Source organism: Nesoenas mayeri (assembly GCF_963082525.1).
Source record: "Nesoenas mayeri genome assembly, chromosome: 1".
In the NCBI taxonomy this organism is placed as follows: domain Eukaryota; kingdom Metazoa; phylum Chordata; class Aves; order Columbiformes; family Columbidae; genus Nesoenas; species Nesoenas mayeri.
This window is the reverse complement of record NC_137541.1, coordinates 9,080,584-9,099,156: the sequence shown is the minus strand read 5'-3', so window position 1 is coordinate 9,099,156 and position 18,573 is coordinate 9,080,584.

The following is an 18,573-nucleotide window of genomic DNA, read 5'->3' as shown; positions in this document are numbered from 1 at the left end:
CAGGACTATTGGGCTCAAAAGATAGTGGTTAACGATTCAAAATCCTCAGAGGTTGATAGTGGGGCACAGTGCTAGTTCAGCTGGGTAAGACTGAATAACCTGATCTAACTTTGCAATTAGCTCTGCTTTGAACAGGACATTGTACTACAGTCCTTCAGAAGCTCTTCTTAACTTGAATGCTTGTAGGAGACTAAATATTGAAAATTCACAACCAGTAGATGGCTAACCACTAGTCCTTGCTCTTGTTTGATTCTTACTATACTCATTTTCATGGCTAACTTCATTGTGTTCTCCAAAATACCATTTTCCTGGTTTTGGTTTGTCTACAGTGACAACAGATTTCCCTGTTATCTAGAACAGGTTGCTTTGAATAATGAATTATACACCTTGGCTGATAAGATGGAGTCTGTTGTCATATTACATAGCTCCCTGGAAATCACAAAGAGAATTTATGGCAAGATCAGTTCTTAACGGGGTTGTAGATTTTCGAGCCATTAGAATTAGACAACATTGCCCAACAGGTGATTGTTCATCAGTTTCCACCACACAAAACACAATCGATAAAAGGTACTTGGGAATATATGACTTAACCTTTCCAGCAAGAGTGTTCTAACATTTGAATAAGCAAAACACACAATGGGAAATAAAGGCAGCATAATCCAGATGCAGCAAAAATTGACAGTGGTTTAAGTGCTTGATCAAAGTCCATGGAGACTGTTACTAACTTGAATAGGCATTGTATCATGGCGGTGCTCAGCAAAGAGTTTTTGCCATAATCCACATTTGCAACACACTTCCTAAAAGCAGTTTTATGATGATGCTGGGGCACTGTCTAAGTGATTATATTATTGATTAATTACCCTTCCAGCTCAGTGGGTGACTGTGCACTGTAGATCATGATCATAAAGACACTTTTACAGCCGACAGTAGTACTTGGATGAGGTGTTGAAGTAACAACATGCCACGCTGTCTCCTCCACAAACACAGAAGTACCAGGTGCAGAATAATGTTCAACTACCCAATTATTTTAAGCTTAACCCATGGGACAGCATAAAACTGCATCAACTGTTATATTCTGAACTAATGTTTTCTGTGATGGAACTTGTTAATATTTCATTTGTTGCTTTAAAGTGAAATCTCAGTGAATTTACAAACAACGGATGCTCACATGAAAAGGTACAGACTTTCTTCTCTGCTTTTCTAAGGAACATTGGAAAAAACAAAGCTGTAGTACAAATGCTGGAGGCCACTTATCTCATAAATTTTGTTTCAGTGATTTAAAAGCAAAAACTTTTGCTTAGTGACTTTACTGCTCTCTCCCTCTTTTTTCCTCCTGTTTTCATTTTTGCTAGTATATTCCGCTTTTCAATTCCTTGTGGTCAGGAATCATGCAGAATCACAGAATGTCAGGGATTGGAAAGGACCCGGAAAGATCATCCAGTCCAATCCCCCTGCTGGAGCAGGAACACCCAGATGAGGCTACACAGGAAGGTGTCCAGGTGGGTTTGAAGGAGACTCCACAACCTTCCTGGGCAGCCTGTTCCAGTGTTCTGGCACCCTCACACGTCAGCAAACAAACAAACAAACAAACAAAAACCCATATATATATATATATATATATATATATATATATACATCCAAACAGCTTTGAAACAAGACTAATGTGAATATCTCCAATACCAAACTTCTTTATACATGCTCAGAAATTCAGGGAGGAAAAAAAAAATCTTTGCCTTTGCTCTTTATCACTTCAGTCTTAATAATTAAGTAATAATTTTTAATTTGATTGTTGTTAATAATCACTCTCAAACAAATATTTGCATTTATTTTAGAATTACAGTCTTTCTAAATTTAATCATTTTCAAACAGTATTAGAAACATAAAGCCCTAATTCATCAGCTGTGACAATATGACAAATTCTTCACATTCATTGCCAGCTGTTTAAAATACGAAATATTAGGCAGAGTTGGTAGCAGTTTAACCATAGATATGTTCTAGCAGTGTAACTGCTAAGAAAAATAAATCCATCAGGATAGTTCATTAATATAGCAGCATATTTTCTGTTTCATTTACGGCCATATGGTGAAGGATTCATTTTGTCTTGGCATAAGGACATTTCTGCAGAAGAAAAATTGGATTGACATTTTATTTTTACATCAAGCTAAATTTCCTTGTAAGATCATTATTTATGAAATACGATATGTAATTTGATGCATGATCTCTGGAAGAGGTTACTAAAGAAGGAATTAAGTTGATATTTTTAGCAATAGTACATAAAATATATACTCAGGAGTGTTGTAAAGAAAATTGTCTGGTTACCAACACAGAAGCTGCTGTTGTGATAGCTGTTCTGCTGGCTGATATAGCTGAGATTTAACTCAGTACCTCTACAAAGAGAATCATCAGTTGGTATAGCTATAAAGCTCTTCTGTCAACAGCTCTCATCCTGATCGAATGAGGAGAGAGAGAGGAACTTGTAATATACAATTTCTGCAAACATAATTTCTGTTTTATCTATGATATTATACATATTGCTATGGAAATCAGTCGTTCATGCCAGTGATAGGCCACTGGGAATTATTACCCTACTACTCAGACTTAGATCTTGCCACAAGCCTAAACGTACTCAAACTGAGATAAAAGCTGACAGAGTCGATGTTGGCTTTTAGTCAGGAGTGCCCAACTTGCCCTTCACATAACCATCACTTTCCGTAACAGGCACCATTATGGTATCATCCTCTAGAATGAACTTTTTTGTACCTCTGATATTGATGATTCATCGCATTATTCCTTTATGGAGTTAACAGCTTGTCGGTGACCAAAACACATCCTCTTAGAAGACCTCTGGTATGATGAAGTCAGGAAAGAAGAATCCAGCATAAATTTATTAAATTTCTTGGGTGCATTCACATTTAATTACTGATTAATCACTGTATTAAAACACTGTCTTTCCCATCTTAATGAACTTTAGTGTCCAGACTTCTCAGTGGGCCTTTCTCTGCTAGACCAAAAAAGGCTAAAAACCCAGATGATTCATTGCAATTCATATTCGCCAGGTCTTGAATAACTATAATAGATTTATTTCCCAATTTTATAATATTCCTTTGAAATTGTAGACTATAGAACTATAGATAGTATGTTAATATCTATCTCTTGAGTACTATAGAACAAGATTTTTTTATTTCAACTGCTGCCATATGCAAGACTTGGTATGACTGGTTTTTGATACAGAAAACCACTGTAGCAACCACTGATTCTTGTTCTACTATGATCTCTAAACCTCTTAAATAACATCATCTTCTGGAGAACTACTCCTCTGTTGTAGGAATGACTTGCATTCCTTGCCCCAACTTTGCATTTATCTGAATTGAAATGGCATCTTGATTGAACAAACCAGTTCACCAGCCAGTCTCCGTCACTATATCTGACTGGCCAATTTTTCACTTTTCCTCTAGTCTTTGCACCAACAGCAGACTTTATTGACAGTAATGATAGATTTATTACTAGATCATGGACAAAAATCTTGAGTAGCATCAGGTACATTTTCTATGGGTGAATTTTCCTACTAGGGAAAGCTATAATAAAAATTCTCCATGAAAAACCACTCCTTAATATTTTTCACTTTTGCCATTCATCAATTCCTTCTTAGTAAAGTACAGTGCTATATTTTTAATTTGAATGTCACAGGGTTCTAAATCCTTACAAAAGTTTAAGTGATGTAACAATTTATAACAACTTGAATAATTCAAGTACTTTTGGCATCCAAAATTCTAACCTCCTCAAAAATGTTGCTTCTTTTATTTTATTTTTTTTTAAATTTGTTTTCAGCCATAAAGTACACTGGTATTACTTAAAGTCCAAGTCTTTAATCTTCATTAATTAGATTTCATTATTTTTCCTTTGGCTTGGAAAAACAGAAATATTGTTTAAAAAATACCCCTTTTTGATATTTACAGGTTTTACAGGTTGTTGTCACTCTTCTGAGCTTCTTCTGCATGTTCCTCAGGATTTGTCAACACATTTGTCAACACTTGGGATTGGGATGGGTAAGTCATACAGGCCACACAAATTCCTCATTGTTTATCCTTGGTACATGGTATGTGGACTGAAAGGTACTTCATCACCTTTATGTTCTACATTATTCTTGGCTATTTCAAATTATGGAGCAGAAATATTTATTGACTGTTTCTGCTTTCTATACACGTTGTTAATTGTGTCATTTCCTTCTAGAAAATACTCTTTGTCATCTCTCATGACATATCTAATCTACTTAAGAAGTGCTTCTGTGAAGGAAGTCAAAATATTCCCTCTTGCCCCAACTTTTATCAGCTGGAGAAGTGCTATTGAGCTTAGTGCAGTGTCTCAGAATGAAAAAAACAAAATTAAACAAAACAAAACAAAAAACAAACACTAAACAAAGAACAAACAAAACAACAACAAAAAACCCTACACTTACAACAGCAACAAAACAAGACCTAGCTGCTTTGATGTTTCTACCTTTGTGTGTTAATTCATCTGACCATCTTTGCTCTCAAGCTGTGCTTTTCTTTGCAGAATAATTTTTCCTCAGAGATTCAGACATAAAAGCTGCATCATGAGTGCTTTCTTAGGATACATTGTGCCTTTGTATTAAGACTTCTCAATACCCTTTGTCTTATTTCAAGATTCTCTACTCACAAATGAAAAATTATCTTTAGAGGTTTCTTGCAGCAAAAGTTACCAAGGAAACGTCTAATAAAAGTCTGTCCAGATAAGCTGAAAATTCATAGATTTTTTTTTTCTCCAATTTTTTTTCTCGGAATAAATGTAACTTGTATATAAAATTGATTTTGTATTAAACACTGTTAATGCCTTGTAATGATAGTTTTATCTGTAACTGTAACAGAATAGAGCAGCAGTGATAAGAATATTAGTTGCTCTGTATACATATAGTAAAATATATTTGCTGAGCCCATACAGATACAGAACTGGAGAGATCAAGTCATTTGCCTGAAATCACATGTGAAAATACTTGTGAAAGGCAGGATGTGAACTATAGGATTTATCTCCTACATCCCAGCACTTTTTCCATAATGTCATTGGGGGGTTTTCAGGGTTGTTTTTTTGTTGTTGTTGTTGTTCTTGTTGCTATTTTTTTTGTTACAACTGTCAAGATTCTTTGAATAACATTCATGCTTATGGATGGAAAAGCTAATTTCTCCTGAAAGAACTGGAAAGAAGAGAGGTGTGAGAAGTCATTTTCTGCATTTTCTGAACTTATCTGTAAAAGAAGAAGAAACGTGACATGGAAAAAAAGCATTCATTTTCTGTTAGAAAAAAATGACTATGCTCAAATCCCATTTAAAGTTGTAAGCACCAGACTGAAGCACATTTCACTTCAAAATTTGAACAACTGTAATATTTATCTGGAGACTGTCAGTCTTCTTCAGAGAATGAGCTGAGGACCAGCAGCTGTAGAAGCAGAATTTTTCCCTCCTTCCCTCTTTAATAAAAGTATTTATTTATAAAGAAGCATCAACAAACCCAAGTAAATTATAGTAATGATCACGAGGGCCCTCTCCTTGTTTACTATGAAGCTGTTTTGCTCATGAAGCAAAAGGAGTATGAAAAAATAGAAAGACCATTTTATGCTGGAGGAAAAAAACCCACAACATTGATGCAAATAATTTCCATAGAGAAGCAATGTTGGGACGCTCCATTAAAATGCCTGGCACTAGCTGGCAGAAAAAAATAAATGGAAACACAGCTTTAAGAACACTGCTTTATTTAGTGATGACCATAAATGGAGCAAAGCTGGAAGGTGTTCAAGATTGCTGACTGGCTGATTGTCACAGCTAATTGTTTTTGACATCCAAGTGTCCTACACATTGATATGCACAACCTACCAAGCCACAGGCTGTATCTATTGGGGCATTAAAACTCTATAAAGGAACAAAGCACCCACTGCTAACACAACGTATAGTCATGAGTTAGGCACATCATTTAACATAAATTGTTTCCCATACCTATTTTGTTGTTATCTTTCTAAGCAGGTTTGCTACCTGACAAATTAAAATTCCTTCTCTAATATATGATGACAATGCTAAATGACTGTTTTAATAAGCTTTGCCCAGAAGCGTCATTCTTCGTTTGATAGGCACTGACAGAACTTGAACTCAAGATTTGAAGAAATACTAAAAGAAAGGCTTAAAAATGGACTGGTAGTGAAAGAACAGTTTGGAAGAATCAGCAGAGCAAACCTACTGTTTGCCGCTTTCTGGGATTGTAAGCACAACATAAACACCCTCAGCAAACTAGTGACACTTTCAGGTACGAATTCAGAAGAACAAAGTCAGTCTCTCTCTATATTTTGTCGTTAGTTATATCACCTGAAGTAATATATAATCTATCAAAATTAATGATTTTTTCCTAAATATTTGTTAGTAAATTATGTTTTATAATACAGTACACCTTCATCTGTATTTTGAGGAGTAGTGTAATTGTAGCCCTGTAAGTTCAAACAACACAAAGATAACTGTGGGAACCTACTGTTAGGTAAGAATAAAACTTGTATTATGGATTTTTTTGAGAGCTTTATGATTACTTCAGGATTTGAATGTCCAAATCTAAATGTCTTGCTGTGATTTAATGTTCTGAGATTAGGTGCTCCTTACTTTATGAAGATTTCTTGGTTTCTATTTGAATACTCAAATAGAAGCACATGAGTTCACTGATTACTTTTAACTGCATGGACATAAATGTTTAAGCAATAAAGATGCGAACAATTATAATTATTAGGTGCTGTATTTTAGTTCTTATTCTAAATAGCAAATCTACAAAAACTGAGTTCTGCTATTTGCTGTCCTCTACTCATCATGTTTCATTCAGTTCCAAGTGTGTTTTTCTCATCACACAAATGGAAAACAAGTTCACCTCACAGCACTAACCCAGAGTCACTTTGGTTTCTGACACTGGGCCTTTCTCTCTGACACAACATCAGTGATAACAGAGGTTCAGTTAGCCAAACCGTGATCTAATCTCCTCTTCAATTCTACTATTGTCCTCAAACTCTGATCTCAGTGTCACCAGTGTAAAAGCCCATCAGATTCATCGGCCTAAAATGAAATATGAGAGTGAGATAGAAAAACCTGATAATTCTGCAGCAGAGTTGGAGTTGAGAGTTTATTTTATCCAGATTACCTTCTTCATTAATCTAGATGTAATTTTTCATATACCATTTCCATGTTCAAAATTGAGGGGTTTTTTTCTTTTTTTGTTTTTTTCTCTTTTTTTTCCTACTTTTTTTTTCTTTTTGAGGAATCTTGAACATTTGTATTTGAAACAAACAGTTTATATCATCCCCTCCCCTTTCTAAGCTTAGCAGAGACTAAAGTCATTGTTCTGTCCCTTTTCTATATCTTGGCAAGTACCCAAACATACTATTACACAAATCAAACTGTCTCCTAAAAAAGAGCTATGATTAAGGTATTTTTTAAAGATGTGCTGAATTTCCTGCTGGGCAGTGGGCAGTTATTGCAGTTATCACAGTTAGCCTTTGTTACCTATTGTGCATATTTTCTTTCACTGCAGATGAGCTCCATAGCTTTTCTTTGTGACTCCTCTTGAAATTCCTTCTAGTTTGTTGATATCTTTCTAGGAATAAAATGTTCAGAACAGACCATAAACCATTTCATCTGTAACATTTCAGGAGGGCACAGAGCATAAAATGAAAGAACACATTGAAAAACTATAACTATGAAGAAATACGACTTTAAGACCAGGTACAGCTCATGTGTTGCTGAGGGGAAGGAGATCACAGTAGACACCCACATGCAATATGCTGTCTACCATCATTCGCAAGAGCTTCCAGACACCTCCCACCCATCTAACGTATTTGTCTTAGGTCCCTTTCCCCTCTTGATGCATTAGTGCTGCCACTTCAGGGTTTATACTTTTGCTCTGCACACTCCTCCAGTCCGCTGTAATTTGTGTCTTGCTTGGATTTTTTTCTTCATTTTATGTCATTCACTCAATTGTTATGCTCTTAAAATAAATCCAACAGACAGAAACCCATTCACATGCTCAATGGAAAATCTTGTTCAAGATTCTGGATGTTCAGAGAAGGGATTTAATGATCATGGAAATTCAGCAAATATCCATTGTAAAGACAAGTAGTTTGAGTACTCCAAGCCTGCAAGTTCCAAAGATGTGGCTGCACAATGCAGAAATGCAAAGATCTCTTCTTTTAACGGGTAGCAAAACAACACAGGCCTTATCTAGATCAGCAACATTAAAAAAAAAAAAATATATATATAGTAATATCATTAGAATCCAGTCTTCTTCATAATAGAAGGTGTAACAAACTCGTCTGCACGCAATTACGTGTAGGACTGCTTCTAGGACTGTTATATCAAAATAATTACAAATGAGCATCATAAAAACATTTGAGAAAGTAAAGTCAATTTGATTTGTTTTTCTCGCATAGGGAAAACATCCGAGCTAATAATCATTTGAAATATCATTGATATTATGAACAGGATTTAAAATAAATGTCAATGATACTCTATGCTAAGGCCATTCTAAAGAGACTTCAGGGTAAACAGATATGTCTACAACTTTTTTCTTTAAAATGTGTTTTGAAAATCACAGTAGTGCTTTGGCTAAGCAACTTTTGATCTCATTAATGATCAGGACAAAACAAATACTAACCATCTGGAAAATAAAACTAGAAATTAGGGCTAGCACACCAACTTGTCAATTCCAATATATTTAACCATAGTTAATTATTACTCTTTCACAAAAATTAACACTGGACAGACCATTGAACAAAATACGAGTCAAAGTCATTTGACAACTCTATGACCACTTAGGACCAAATCAGGACTATTTTAATTGATCATCTAGAGGACTGTTACTACCATAAGCATTCCAGGTGTCCACTTAAAACATGGTGTGATGAATTCCAGTTAGATGGAGTATCTGATATACTGTCTTGTGCCAGCTGTCTTTCAGCTCATATTCATCAGCTCTTCCCTTATCACAGACTCTCATCAAAGGTGTAGACCCTCTACAGTCACATGAAAGTGGCCTAGGGAGAAGTTAAGTTGATCTGAGTCATTATGAAACATCACAGGTGAGCCCTGATTCCCCTTTTCCATGTTTTAGGATTCACAGGTGGTGAGATTTGGATTTTGCCCTTCAGTTGCATAAATTTCAGTGATCCAAAATGAGTTTCAAGCTTCATAATTCTCAAATCAATTCAGAAGATGGGATTTGAGAAGGTCTGGAGGGTTTTGTGTTCTGTTTTTTGTCTGTTTTTTTTTTTGTCTTGTCTGTTTTTTATTCTCATCATTTTTATCCCCACAAATTCAATTTAGAGTTTGAAAAATACAGTATGCACTTAAATTTCCACGTGTCATTCTGCTTTGCATTGCTGACTAGTGTCTGCTGCTTCCTACTCATGGCTTTTGCATTTGATTCTTTGATTGCTCAGGTTGCTTACAATAATAAAGACTGTCTTCATTCAGTCCAGCAAAGGTTGATGTAATATCTTCTACTTTGTAGCAAATAGATTTGTCAATCAACTATGGTTTGTGTCTCCATTATAAGGATTTTTTATTATTTGATACAGACTTTGACACAATTTTCATCTCCGCCACTAGCATCAAACAATTATAAATAAAAATCATATGGATCAAAATAAAAGAAATATATAAGCAAAATAATAATCAAAATAATTGTTCTAATTTTATTACTCTAAATATAATGAACTACAAATTTTGATTTATTCTTATTTGACAATTATTCCCCAAATTTCAGGCTGACAAGAAGCTTATGCTGAATGTCATCCTGATTCCTGATTCCTGATTCCTGATTAATTCCTTGGGAAAATGGTTCAGCTGGTAAAAATCAGTGATGGCATTAAAGAAAACTTTACTGATGGACAGTGACTTTGATCAGAGGTACTATCGGCCTTAAGACCTTGGCAGCAGATTGGATATGACTGAAATCTAGTGTCTAAGGGGAAGATTTTAAATGCAGCTTCAGATTTTCAGTGGTTTAATTTTGCATGTTTAATTTGTGCTGTCTGTAAGTGGATTTATTTATTTAGATACAGGATTTTCTGAAAATAAGAATCTTTTAGAAGGCAAGACTCTCTGTCAAACTTGTAACTGTCAAAGTTCTCAAAACTGTCTGTCTTCCATTATCAGAGTAAGCATATCTTATTGCTTTCAAATCAATCATTTTTGTGCAGACTTTCTAGAAAAACATTTAGAAGGAAACCTCCCCTGTGTCTTCAGAAACTGAGATGATACATGGAGATGACGACTCATGACTTTTTGACATTTAAAGAGAAGATACATCAATCTACTCTCCTAGTCAGATGCCTCAGAATGATAAACCACACTAAAGGTTAAGCTTGCCTCCGGAGTACTATGTCTGTGGAAAAGTTTCCAAAGCCACAGCAAGGCAGAGACAGAGAGAGAGAGAAGGGGAAAAAAAAAGAAAATACATTTCTTGCCTTAATTACATGAAAAAGAATCACACATTTAAAAACTCAGCACTCCCTTTTTGATTCTTGGCCACAATTTTTCTGGTAACACTTCTGTCAGTCACATTCATTTGAAGCATGCGGAGACACATATTGGAGATATGAAGACACATTTTCTGCATTTGCAATATCCCATCTTGAAAGTGCTTTTTAGTTTTATCATAAATCTGGAGAAAACTTCGTGATGTCTGAAAAATATTTTCTCCCTCTCTTTTCTTAATTCATCACTGTTATTTTACTTAACTTCTCCCCTAGTCAGGATGCTAATATTTATTTGCCTCTAGGACAGCTTTCAAGCTTTATGGAGACAACATCAGATACCACCTCCAGTTAAATGTTCATTAAACACAAATATCAGCCACTACACGTCAATAAAAAGGGAAAATTCATGCAAACATTGTAACAAAAAAGCTTCTGTTCTTCAGTCTTAAACCTGAATGAACCTGGGCAACATAGAAAAGGGCTCAAGAGCCAAATTAGCATAATACTGAGTCATCCCTATTGAGCTTCATTGATTTCAAGTATCATTTACTTTTGAGTATCCATCAGTCTAAACGGATAATTGCAAGGAGAGAAAAAAGACAACATGCAAAAACACTAATTCTGTGTAAGAGATCACTGGAGCAGGCAAAAAAAAACCCTGAACAATTAACAGAAGGATTGTTGTGTGTCAGAAATGTATAAAAACCTAAACAGATAGTGTGTGGGCAAATGTATGTTGGGTGCACAAGATCATTTTTATATATATATATAAACAAAAATGGAAATATAGAAGCTTTTCTAGAATATTATGAAAAAGCAGAAATGTCGGTCTAGATATTTTTAAGTTCTGCCTCTTCATCCTATTTCCCACACACAGTAAGTGCCAGTACATGTGCTTGAAACACTGTTGTGGCAGACTGGCATATAATTGACCGTGTAATGATTCCATACCTGGGCCTGATCCAGAATCTCAATTAAAAAGATCCTTGAAGTGAAGTCTTATTCAGGTCAGTGGTGCTTCACAGGGGTATGTGAATTCATTTCATCTGTGAAGTAGTATTTTCAAATGTCAAAATACAGAGTGAACTCTGTAAACAAGAGATTTGGGTTGAAATCAACAAATTAAATTTAATTTAAAAAATGAACTATTTTACATTTGAAGGAAGCAAATCCAGCACAGAGGTAAAAAATTGACTGTGCTGCCAAAAAGCAGTACCAAATCTGAAGGAATATGGCAAATCACAAACAGATTAAGAAACAAAATTTTATACCATTTTTTAAAAGTCATATTGAAATGTGAAAATATATTAGAAGATTTATATAACAGGCAAGCATGGTTTTATCTGTAAAGATCTTATGCATTAGACTATAAGAAAAACTGAGACAAACTAGAAAAAGTCCAAAGGAGACTGAAGAACAATAAAAAGTTTAGTAAGCACATCCTAAAATAAAATGTTAAAATAATTGGATGTATTTATCTATAAAAGATTAAATGAAGACATGATAACAGTCTTCTAGTAGCTGTTGTTTTTACAATAGTAACAAAGGATGTAAAGAACAGAACAGTGGTCAAGTGTTCAGAGAGTTCTGTAGGGGTCAAACAAGAAATAATTGGCTTAATTTACAGCAATAAAGATTTAGGTTAGATACTAGGAAAAACTTTCTAACTAAAAGTGTAAGGAAGCATGAGAATAGGCTCCCAGATGGGTTGCAGAATTTCCTTTCTTGGAGATTTTAAACCAAACATCTGTTAGAGGTGGCCTCACTACACATTATTTCTTGTTTTCAGTGCAGTGTGTGAGATTAGGAGGTCAATTAAGAACCTTCCCATCTGTACTTTTTGAATATTCATGATACATGAAACCATGGCCTATGATATATAAACTCTTTTCTAAACGGTATATAAGAAAAAGTATCACATGTCACTTTTTTTTTTTTTTTTATTAAGCAAGAATCTAACACAATTTTGCCAAAATCTTACTTTTTGTGATCCAAGAAGAGGTGTTCAAACTTCAGTTTGACTGGATTGAGCTTCCTTTCTGTTGGAGGTCTATCATGTAGAGACAATGACCTATTGACTAGCTCCTAAAAACACAAATGCCAAGCTCTCCTTGACATGTTAGAAGGGGAAATTAAGGTGACATTAACATTAGCATGAAAAGAAATTTTAGAAATTCCCACAGAAAACAAACAACCTGACAGAAGTCAAATACCACTGCAAAACAGCCGGAAGCTACCCATAGAGACAGTATTGTTCCTAGCCCATTAGGTTTCTTCTGCAAAGGAATCCTAACTTGTTTCACTTGACAATGCTACCTGGGTATGTGTGAATATGTTGCAATATATATATCAGTTCACAGAGAAGAGAGAAGCAAATGATTTCTGTTGCATTGGCTAGGAATCAGGTTACTGCTGTGATGGTCATTTCTTCCTTGAGTGAAGCTTACAGCTAGTTTGTCCTGGTGAGGCTGCCTCTGGAGCACTGAGCCCAGTTCTGGTCTCCCCAGTTTAAGAAGGACAACAAATTACTACTGAGAGTCCAGCAGCAGGCTACGAAGATGATGAGGAGTCTGGAGCATTTTTCATATGAGGACAAATTGAGAGAGTTGGGTCTGTTCAGCCCAGGGAAGAGAAGCTGAGAGGGGATCTCATCAATGTTTATCAATATCTCCAGGGTGGGTGTCAAGAGGATGGACCAGACTCTTTTCAGTGGTGCGCAATAATAGTATGAGTAGTAATGGGCACAGGTTGAAACACAGGAGGTTCCATCTGAATATGAGGAGAAACTTCTTTCCTTTGAGGTGCCAGAGCCCTGGACCAGGCTGTCCAGAGAGGTGAAGTCTCCTTCTCTGGAGACATTCAAAACTCACCTGGACACATTGCTGTGCGATCTGCTCTGGTGAACCTGTTTTAGCAGGTGGATTGGACTGGATGATCTCCAGAGGTCCCTTCCAACCCCAGCCCCATCCATCCTGTGATTCTGTGATACATCCTAAAGCACACTATTTTCTCCAGCCTCTCGACTCCATATGTGTACTCCAGGCAAAGAATATATGGGCATCTCAGGAACAGAAGAATATGACCTCAAAATATCAAGACAGAGACAGGAAAAGATACAGCATAAACTTTTGAGGATTTTTTCAAGCAGTTTATCATTGATTAAACGTCTTCAAATTTCAGTCCTTGAGGCAGTCCTGCTTTGGGTACAGCTCTTATGAAAACACTTCAGACTTGCATGAATAATAAAGAACTCGACTTTATAAAAAAAAAAAAAAGTTACTATATTGTGGGGGACTACGGTGGGTCCATGGATTCCCTGATGGAGAGCATGGGAACAGAAATTAGCCTTGAAGATATGAAGGCCTACCCGTGAGAAAGATGGGAGTAAAGGAGTATCCGGAGATGTTAAGGATGTACCCGTGAGAGAGAAGGGAGTAGAAGAGTAACATTGATGATAGCAAAATTAGCCAATGAGATGTTACTGCTGTAGCTTGTAACCAATAGTGAAGAGACACATGAATTGGTAAAACTGTATAAAAATGCACTTGTGGCAATAAATGGCATCTACTACTTTCATCCTGGAAGAACTTGATCTATGTCGTTTGTCCGTCTCAAATACAACACTATATATGTAATTTTAAAATACTGTCCATATATTATATATCTATTCTGACAGGTCTTTGCTAATTGTCTGCTTAATCTACACTGTTGTTACAGTCTGATATTTTACTGTGATGTGTCAAGGGCTGCAGCTCAGATCAGTTCTTCAGGTGAGAGCTGCCCTGTACTGAGGTAGGTCCTGCTGTAGCCTCCCCACAGATTGTTGGGGGCCTGTCCCTGTGGTCTTGTGGCATGGGGAATACCCAGCAGCCAGGTCTGACCTCCTGTAGGGACAAGCATGCCCTCAGCACTCTTACATGTGCCTCTAAAAGGAGACATATCGAGCATCAGATATTAAAGGCCAGTGATGGAATGACCCACCATTCCCTTTCTCCAGCATCTTGTGAAACTTTTCTCTAATGTGACCAAAAAAGCACAGGTAGAACACTGCTGTGTGTACAGCAGTGTGACTGTACTGTGACTGTACTGTACTATGACTGTACTGTACTGTGACTGTACAGCATAGGATTGTGTTCATGTCCAAGAGTTTAACCAGCACCTTACCAGTGCCAAGGATCATGTCATGTCCCATTAAGGAGTTCCTAGGGCAGTTTGGAGAGCACAGGCAGACCACTAGGTCAGTCATTGCTCCCATCTCTTGACAAGTCAGTGGCACTCAGTTCATATATCCCCATCAGAACTAGAAACTCAGGTAGGATTACCTTTGTTTATTTTTTTTATATTTTCTTTTAATCATAGTCACTATTTCATCATCTAGCTATACCTACCAGCTCTGCAGGCTCTGTGAAATTATGACCCACCTCCTCCAAACTTCTCAAAGCCCCATCCCATATCTATTAAGGAAGATTTCTGATCCAAGAATTTAACATGTCATGCTACATACCCAGCACGACCACTAACACTTTACAGAGTGCAATCACTGACGTGAGTTTTGGGAAGTGCTGATGTGCGAAGAAATATCCTCATCCATTCTTTTGTAACAGCCACCCTGGATGCTGACAGCAACAATCAGCAACCTCATTCATATGCTGCCTCTTGTGAAGAATATGTACAAATGGACCCAGAATAGAAAGTGCACTGTCAGACTCCTCTCTGGACAAGGTTTATTAAACATGATGTGGACATTAATAGACCTGCCTCTCTCCTTTCACCCTCTTTACTCTGCATTTTGCACTTTGAGAAGGAGAAATAGTGTCATCTGTTAATAAGGATAATTCCAACACTACAGTTAAGACACTGGGTCAAGTTCTGCCCTATTGCATCTCTGGGGAAAATGTAAAGGGATGTAAGTGTCATATTACACAGGAACAGAAAGGGAGAAAGGGGAAAGAAAACTTTTAAAAATAAAATTAAAAAAATACAAAACAAAACAAAAACAAACAAACAAACAAACAAAAAACAACACCAAACACCAAAAATAAACCTCAATGGTATATATGTGTTTTTCTTTCTGGCTTTAGTTTCTGGAGAAGCATGAATGAGTTTTACACATTTATAGTTGGTAGATCTCCACATACTATGAGATTATTGGAATTACAGAAGTCTGAGTGAGCTATGGATCAGCATCAATCTGGTAGCCAATACACCAAAACTGGAACAATTTATCTTGGGTCTCATTAGAGCAAAGTGTAAACTGGCAGATCCATAGAAGTGATGGTTCTTTCATGCTGTGCTAATTGCAAAGCACCTAATAGTTCACCACTGGAAATCCATAACACATTGCAGGATTCACTGTTTCTACAGTGGATTTAGCTTTATCACTTGCAGTAAATAATGAAATTAGTGAGTTAAGGGGAAAAAAACCCACCCCAATGTCCATGGATTTGCATTCTTCAGAATTTGGCTTCACGTGTTGATAAGACAACTACTTTACAAGAACATACCACTGTCTTTTAAATAGAAAATAATCACTAATATAATACTGGCAATAGTTGAAAAAAGACACTAATTTCTCACTCAGCCTGGAGAAGAGAAGACTCTGGGGAGACCTCATTGTGGATTTTCAGTACTTAAAATGAGCCTTATAAGAAGGATGAGGACAGACTTTTCAGCAGGTCCTGTTGCAATAGGACAAGGGGTGATGGTTTTAAACTAAAGGAAGGAACCTTTAGACTGGTCATGAGGAAGACATGTTTTACAGTAAAAGTGGCAGAACACTGGCCCAGATTGCCCAGAGAGGTGGTGGATGCCCCATCCCTGGGGACATCCCAGGCCAGGCTGTGAGGGCTCTGAGCAACCTGATCTGGGTGAAGATGTCTCTGCTCATGGCAGGGATGGCACTGGATGAGCTTTGATGATCTCTTCCAACCCAAAATATTCTATGATTCTGTGATTCTAGGATTCTTTACTAGGTAATTCTCAAAGTCAAAGCAAACCACTGCCTTTGCCTCTCCTTAAGTATAACCAATCAACTCTCTAACTGGTGAGATCGAGTGTACTTGAACTTTTTTGGTCAAACTTTTTCTACTAAGCCTATGTGAATTTGCTCAAAAATCACTGGAGAGATGTGTACACTTCTTGAAGGCAACACATACATGTGTAAGGCAGGTGACTCTGTAGAGACTTTTCTCCCACTCTGTACTCAATATAGAGAGCCAAGAAGACTGCTTTAATTTAGACATTTAAATTTCAAAGAGATGAAGTTAGATTAGGTGAATCTCACATTTAATCTCTGTTTTTTCCCTTTCCTATAGATAGTTCCATTGTCTGTGGAGAAGATTTCTTTCTGTGGGTCTTGTAGGAGTGAGCTTTTCACAAAGCTTTTCATTTTAACCAGAACTCATTTTGTCCTTTGTTTATGGGTTCTAGAAACAAAATTTTTACCTTCCACAAAGATTAGATCTACACATCAGTATAGGTTATTTACATTGCTCTCTTTTCAACTCATTATTTCAGGCTTTTTCTCTTTAACAGAATTCTCTTTAGCTCACTTCTGTGAGGAAACCCTTATTAGCCTATAGCTAATTGAAAGCTTGGAGATACAGCTTAGGCAGTGAGTTATATATCACCTGACCCACAAAAACTGTCTTTGACAATTATGACGTAACTTCACTCTCCTTGGTCCTCAGTGGGAGACAGTTTTAAGGATGAACTACCTGAAGATATTCTTAGTCATAAAATAACTAAGGTTTGTTAAATTAAATAAACCTATGTTATCCTTAAAGTATTTGCACCCAAGTTTAATTGCAGTGGAGGTATTCCTAATTTTTGGTGAAGCTTTCAGCAACATTTCTTTTGTGCAAAATAAAAAGGCTTTTTTTTTTTTTCATTTTATTTCTGTGGTTTGGTTTTGGCCTTGTCAGTTTATTTAACATCATAGTTGAAAATAAACAAACAAACAAACAAACAAAAAACAACTGGTGTCATATGTTTCTATTTTTCTTGGTCACTGGCTGAATCCACAGTCCTAGAATAGTGTCATTTCCTAATCTCAGACCTCCAGCAGTCTCTTCTTGTAACTCAGAGTTATTTTGGTGATTGGGTCTGTCTGAGTGAGTAGGATACACCCCTGGTGAATTAGCCATTGGTTTTGGAGATAGCTCCCTCTGAAAATCAAGATAATAAAGTTCTGGCTTTCTCTGAGTCAGAATGGGGGTTGTGAGGGACCTGTTTTTTGTGATAACACAAATTCTATTTCATTTTCTTGTTAAATAATGCAGGCAGGAAGACAGGAGGGCAGAAGGATGGCAAGGAAAGAAGCATCCATCTACATTGCTAAATAATATAGACTATAGAAGAGGTTTGACAGATGAAATGCTACAGACCTTCCATTACTGTAGACTCATTCATGGGTACTGTGTTTGGGATTAGTTTCTGGTTATTTTTCCTGTGGATTGAATACCTATTACTTGCTGAAGCACACTGAGTGTATTCCTCTGGCATAATTTCTGGTTTAGCTCCATATCAGATGGTCATGATTTGCATCATCTGAGACCACCAATGAGAAACATGAGGGCAAGAAGAGATCATCAAAAAGTACCTTCCTGGTTTAAATTAAAATGCTGATTTAGACACTGATGCTACCTTTTCCCATTGTCAGATCACTCTCTTGCTGTTAGCAGAGGAAGGGTGTCTGGCTGGTATTGTGTATTTGGCCCCCACTCATTTCTTTGTCCACTACATATCTCTCCAGTGCAGCTAGTGCAGGACTCTCCAACAGCAGGGCATGTGTCTGAGCAAGAGAGCAAACTTTCATTCATTCCCGTTCAGAGACCCTGATGTCCCAGGGAAAACGCTCCCAGTGTGAGAGAGGGCACAGCCAACGTGACAAAGCTCCTGATAGTGGGAAGGAGAAGGTTAAGGGCACAACATAATCTCCTGGTCTATGAGACAGCATAGCTGTTTTTTGGGATGCCAATGCTGGAAAGAGAGAGAAGGAAGAAAATGCCTGGGAGTTTTCTGCTTGTTAGGGCTTTTGCAGTTGGAGACCAATTCAGGAA